Below are 6105 nucleotides of genomic sequence, written 5' to 3' on the forward strand. Positions count from 1 at the left end.
CACGCAAATTCTTCTGCTAGTTGGGGTTTAGTCTACTTCTGTATCCTTCTCTTCAAGGCTCAGGGGTCCAAGATTAACTTCTGTGTCTGTGTCAATTGGTTTCCCTTTTCTTTGTTGAAGAGGGTCTGTGCAGTCCTTCTACCTAGTCCACCATCTTCCACCTTCCCAGCATTGTATACTTTTGTAAAATACCTCAATTTGTATTCCATCAATTTCTGGAGCCCTGATTTTCACCAGTGCCTTCAATGCAGCTTGACTTTCTCCTTCAATACCATTGGTTCTTAATCATATGCTACCTCCTGAAATGGCTGAACATTGACCAATTCTTTTTGGTACAGTGACTGTGTATTCTTTCCATCTTCCTTGATGTTTCCTGCATCATTCAATATTTTGCCTATAGAATTTGTCAATATTGCAATGAGGCTTGAATTTTTTTCTTCAGTTGTTTCAGCTTGAGAAATGCTTAGCATGTTCTTTTTTGGTTTTCTAATTCTAGGTCTTTGTACATTTCATTATATACTTTCTTCTTGAGCTGTTCTTTGGAATCTTCTCTTCAGCTGTTTCACTTCATCATTTTTTCTATTCACTTTAGCTCCTCTATGCTCAGGAACAAATCTCAGAGTCTCTCCTGACATCCATTTTTGTCTTTTCTTTCTTTCCTGTCTTTTTAATGACTTTTTCATTTCTTCATGAGGAAACGGAATTTTTTTTTAACCATCTTTTGTAGTCTGAAATTGATCAACCATGCAATCAGGATGCATTGTTAATTTCTGATGACTGAATGCAGAAGTTGCAAACAAAGAAGGATTGGTAGTTGGGAAATATGGCATTGGTGACAGAAAAGACTCTGGAGCTTCCATAATAGAATTTTGCAAGACCAATGACTTAGTCATTTCAAATAGATTTTTCAACAACATAAATGGAAACTATACACATGGACCTCACCTGATGGAATACACTGAATCAAATTGACTACATCTTTAAAAAGAGATGATGGAGAAGCTCAAATATCATCAGTCAGAACAAGGCCAGGGGCCAACTGCAGAACAGACCATCAATTACTTCCATGCATGTCCAAGATTATGCTGAAGAAAATTAAAACAAGTCCATGAAAGCCAAAGTATGACCTGGAGTATATCCCACCTGGATTTAGAGATGATTTGAAGAACAGATTTGATGCAGTGAATGCTAAAGACTAAAGACCAAATGAATTGTGGGATATCATCAAGGACATCATACATGAAGAAAATAACATCAGGCTAAGTGGAGAAAATATTGAAGTTGTAAAGGATTTCCTTTCACTTGAATCCACAATCAATGCCTATGGAAGCAGCAGTCAAGAAATAGAACAATGTATTGCATTGGGCAAATCTGCTGGAAAAAAACCTCTTTAAAATATTAAAGAGCAAACATGTTACTTTGAAGATGAAGGTGTGCCTGACTCAAGCAAATGTGTTTCAATCACCTCATATATATGTGAGAGCTGGATAATGAATAAGGAAGACTGAAGAACAGATGCCTTTGAATTATGGTATCGATGAAGAATATTCAATATCCCATGTTGTTGTTGTTGTTGTTATGTGCCGTTGAGTCGGCCCCGACTCATAGCGACCCCTCCTTGGGTTTCCGAGGCAGTATCACTACGGAAGTAGGATTGCCCAACCTTCCTCCCAAGGAGTGGCTGGTGGGTTTGAACCGCCAGCCTTCTGGTTAGCAGTCAAGTGCTTTAGCCACTATGCTACCAGAGCTCCCATCTTTGAATTATGGTATCGATGAAGAATATTCAATATCCCATGGACCGTCCAAAGAATGAACAAATCTGTCCTGAAAGAAGTACAGCCAGAATGCCCCTTAGATAAGAGAATGGCAAGAGTTTTTCTCATGCTCTTTGGACATGTTATCAGGAGGAACCGATTCCTGAGGAAGAAAATCATGCTTGGTAGAGGGCCTATGAGAAAAAGGAAGACTCTCAGTGAGACAGATTGACATGTGGCTACAATAATGGACTTAATCACAGCAACAATTGTGAAGATGGTGCAGGCCCATGCAGTGTTTCATTCTGTTGTGCATAGGGTCTCTATGAGTCATAACTTACTTGAAGGCATCTAATAAAAAATAACAATAAACCTGGGCTGCAAACAAAGCTTGATGGATAGAGTAGGGAAATTAGAGTAAGCATATGTTATAGTCTGTGTCTTCAGAACAATTAATACAGAACAATTCATCATTCTAACTTCATAACAAAAGGACTGGCCTTAGTTTTTTTTCTTTTTCTTCTTTTTTTTTTACTTTCAATATGAAGTATTGGTACTTTCCATTGTCACTAGTGTAGGACACTGATAGAGACTGATAAGCTAAACCTGATATTACATTTAGAGCCATTGTTTTGCCACTGACTGAGTGTAAAAACACACAGTTTAGTTTCTACCATTGAGACTCTGTAAATATTTGTTTATGCTTATGAAGGCCAGGTGCTTAGGTACCTCATCCATGATAGTTTTTTAAATTTGAATACTTCATAGTGCTATTTATAATTTTATAATAATAATAATAGATTCTACATACTTTGCACCTACTGCACAGAATGAAATTCTTCAGTCCTTCTCTCCACTTATCTACTTGCTTTTCTTGATCTCCCTTAAGTGAAGAGGAGTAGCTCATCTGGTAGGTCAGATTTAAAGGCATGAATTAGTCTACATTTAGTATGGGATGTCTTCAGTTTACTGTAAATGCCATGTAAAAGTACAAATGGCTCTTGTTCTTGCTCTTGCTCTTTCCCCCTCCCTCTCTTTTGGTCATGCACTTGCATGTCTAAGAAAATGGATCATGGCTTTGAATCATGTGGCCAAACAGAATTTTTACAAGGTTCTTGGATTTGAATTTGATCTTCAAAGAAGCAAGACACCTATTTAGCACTGACAGTCAAAGTCAAGTGTTATTAGCCAGCTTCACCAAAGCTTTGCTTTGTTATTAGGTGCAGCTACCAATGAAGTAGTATTCTGATTCCTACTCTTAGGAATCTATCGAGGAACATGGGAGTATGTGGGGGTATTCATGGGCTTTCCAGCCAAACACATTAAGAAAATTACCTTGATGGGACTTACGGTAAGATGGAGGAATAGGCAGAAAAGCTACACAGACCCTCTTCAACAAAGAAAACAGAAACCATTTGACAGAGATACAGAACATAATCCTGGAACTCTGAGCTTTGAAAGGAAGTATACAGAAGTGGATTAGGTACCAACTAGTGGAAGAACCGGAATGAGAACAGTTAGTATGGAGAAAGATGGAGGTGTGGACTGTCACCTACTCTGATGGCACCAACAGTCTGAATATTTCCAAATGGTATTGGGATGTGAGAATTGACATAAAGATCAGCCCTGGTCACCTGGGGCTGCAGGGATGACTGGACTGGTGGCCAATGACTAGGAAGGGAAATAGCATAGAGGGGAGAAAAACTAAGCTGCAGATTTTTGGCTGTCTGGAAGGTGCAGCCATTTTGATTGTTTACACGCAGAAGCCATTTTGGATGTTTAAAGTGACACCATTCTCATGGATTAGAGGGACCTAAGAATAAGCTCTGCTTGCCAAGGACAGCAGGAGCATACTGGAGGCTGATAATGGGAAAGGAGACAGGTGGTGAGTGTATACGTGCTGCCAACTACCAAATAGAGGAGCACAGTACCCTGATTACTTAGATAACATCAAAGAAAACAAAAATCTTGGGCAAATCACTCCAACATACAATCACCAATTAAATATAAACACAAAAATGTCACAATGTCTCAGAGAAAATAGAGCATCACAGTCCACACAAAGCAGCAAGATAAAGCAGGAGAAACAACAGACTAGTATATACACCCAGAACACATCCCTGAGGAAGAAGCAGCATTGGAACTCCCTGATAAGGAATTCAAAAGAATTATGTTTAGGTACCTTCAATGAATTGAGAGACAGATCAAAGGAAATGCTGACAAAATTGAGGAAAACACAGATAAAACCCTAGAACAATTTCAAAAGACAATACCAGAACAAAATGACAAAATAAATGAAAAAGTAGAAATGAACAAAATCTATAGATAGAAACTCAGAAGATCAATACTAAATTTTCAGAAATAGATAACACATTGAATGAGCGAAGGAGCAGAATTGAATCAATGGAAGACAGAATTAGTGAGATTGAAGACAAATACCTCAGTACTTCTTTGGAAAGTGGTCAATCAGAAAAAAGATCGAAACAAAATGAAGAAAGCCTAAAGTTTATGTGAGATACCATCAAAAGGAATAACCTACATATAATCAGAGTTCTGGTGGCATAGTGACTAAGGCATTTGACTGCTAACCAGAAGGGTGGTGGTTCAAACCCAATGGCCACTCCTCAGAAGGAATATGGGGCAACCTACTTCTGTAGTGATACTGCCTCGGAAACCCAAGGAGGGGTCGCTATGAGTCAAAATCAACTTGATGGCATATTACAACAATAACAACAACAATATATAATTGGAATTCCAGAACAGGATGAGACAAATAAAACCACAGAAAAAATTGGTGAAGATTTGTTGGAAGAGAATTTACCTGGTATGATGAAAGATGAGAATATATCCATTCAAAATTTCCAACAAACCCCAAACAGGATTTATCCAAAAAGAAAGTCACCAAGACATATCATCATCAAACTCACCAAAACCAAAGACAAAGAAAGAATCTTGAAAGGAGGACAGGAAAGACAAAAAGTTACCTACAAGGGGCAACCAATAAGACTAAGCTTGGATTTCTTGGCAGAAACCTTGAAGGCAAGAAGAAAGTGGGATGGTATATATAAAACCCTGAAAGAAAAAAAATTCCAACCAAGAAGTATATACCCAGAATAATTGTCCCTTAAATATGATGGTGAAATCAGGACATTTCCAGATAAGCAGGAATTAAGGGAATTTATTAAAGCTAGAGTCGGGGCCGACTCGACGGCACATAACAACAAAAACAACAGAGCAATCTTACAAAAGATGTTAAAGGGAGTCCTTTGCACAGAGAACCAACAACAGCAAACAATAACTTACCATTAACACACAGGATGACATATCCCAGAAACCAACACAGTTATGGAAGTATGTAAAGTAAATGAGCTCCTGATTGTAAATGTTATCCTCCTGGATTATTTCTGTTGGGCGTGGTACAACACAATGTTATGGGCGGCTCACTCTTAGGTGCTTAGAATTCTGTTGTTATGATTGGTTGTTTTGGCCACTCTGCCAAGCTCAAAAGGAAGTCTCCTAGAAGCAGAACACTCTCTGATTGCTGGCTGAGGAAGACGTGCTGCTGAAAGAGACATGCTCTCCTGAAAGAGATATGTGCTGCTGGGAAAGAGACACAAGAGACATGCATTGCTGAGTAAGACACTGAGGGACATGCACTACTGGGGGAGAGACTGTGAGAGACTTGGCTGAGAGATGGTGGGCTGGGAGAGAGACTGAGCATTTTTCCTGAACTTGAATAGTAGCCTGGTGCTTCCCTAATAAACCCCATAATCTGTGTGGCCACTGCAGCGAATTATCGAACCCAGGGGAGAGGTGGTGGGTGCTTTGGGAGGAACGGTTGGAGAAAGGGCTGGAGGGAGGCAGCATGTCTGGCCTGGCAGAAATAGGTCTTGGGCTATTGATGGTGATTCTATCTTCCTATTGTGGGATTAGAGGAGGTCAGAACATGTGGCCTCCTTGCCCTTTTTGCAATAATAGCTACCACAAAAATAAAATACTTGGGAATAAATCTCACTAGGGACACAGAAGACCTATACAAAGAAAACTATAAATCAGTACTCCAAGAAACCATAAGAGATCTACATAAATAGAAGAACATAGCATGCTTGTGGATAGGAAGATTGAACATTGTGAAAATGTCATTTCTACCCAAAGCAATCTACACATTCAATGCAATTCAAATCCAGATCCCATCCACATTCTTTAAGGATGTGGAAAAACCAATCACTAACTTTATATGGAGCTCTGGTAGCATAGTGGCTAAAAGCACTTGACTGCTAACCAGAAGGCTGGCGGTTCAAACCCACCAGCCACTCCTCGGAAGGAAGGTTGGGCAATCCTACTTCCGTAG

This window comes from Orycteropus afer, unplaced genomic scaffold (assembly GCF_000298275.1).
Source record: "Orycteropus afer afer isolate SDZICR_OR568_19922 unplaced genomic scaffold, OryAfe1.0 scaffold00097, whole genome shotgun sequence".
Lineage (NCBI taxonomy): Eukaryota > Metazoa > Chordata > Mammalia > Tubulidentata > Orycteropodidae > Orycteropus > Orycteropus afer.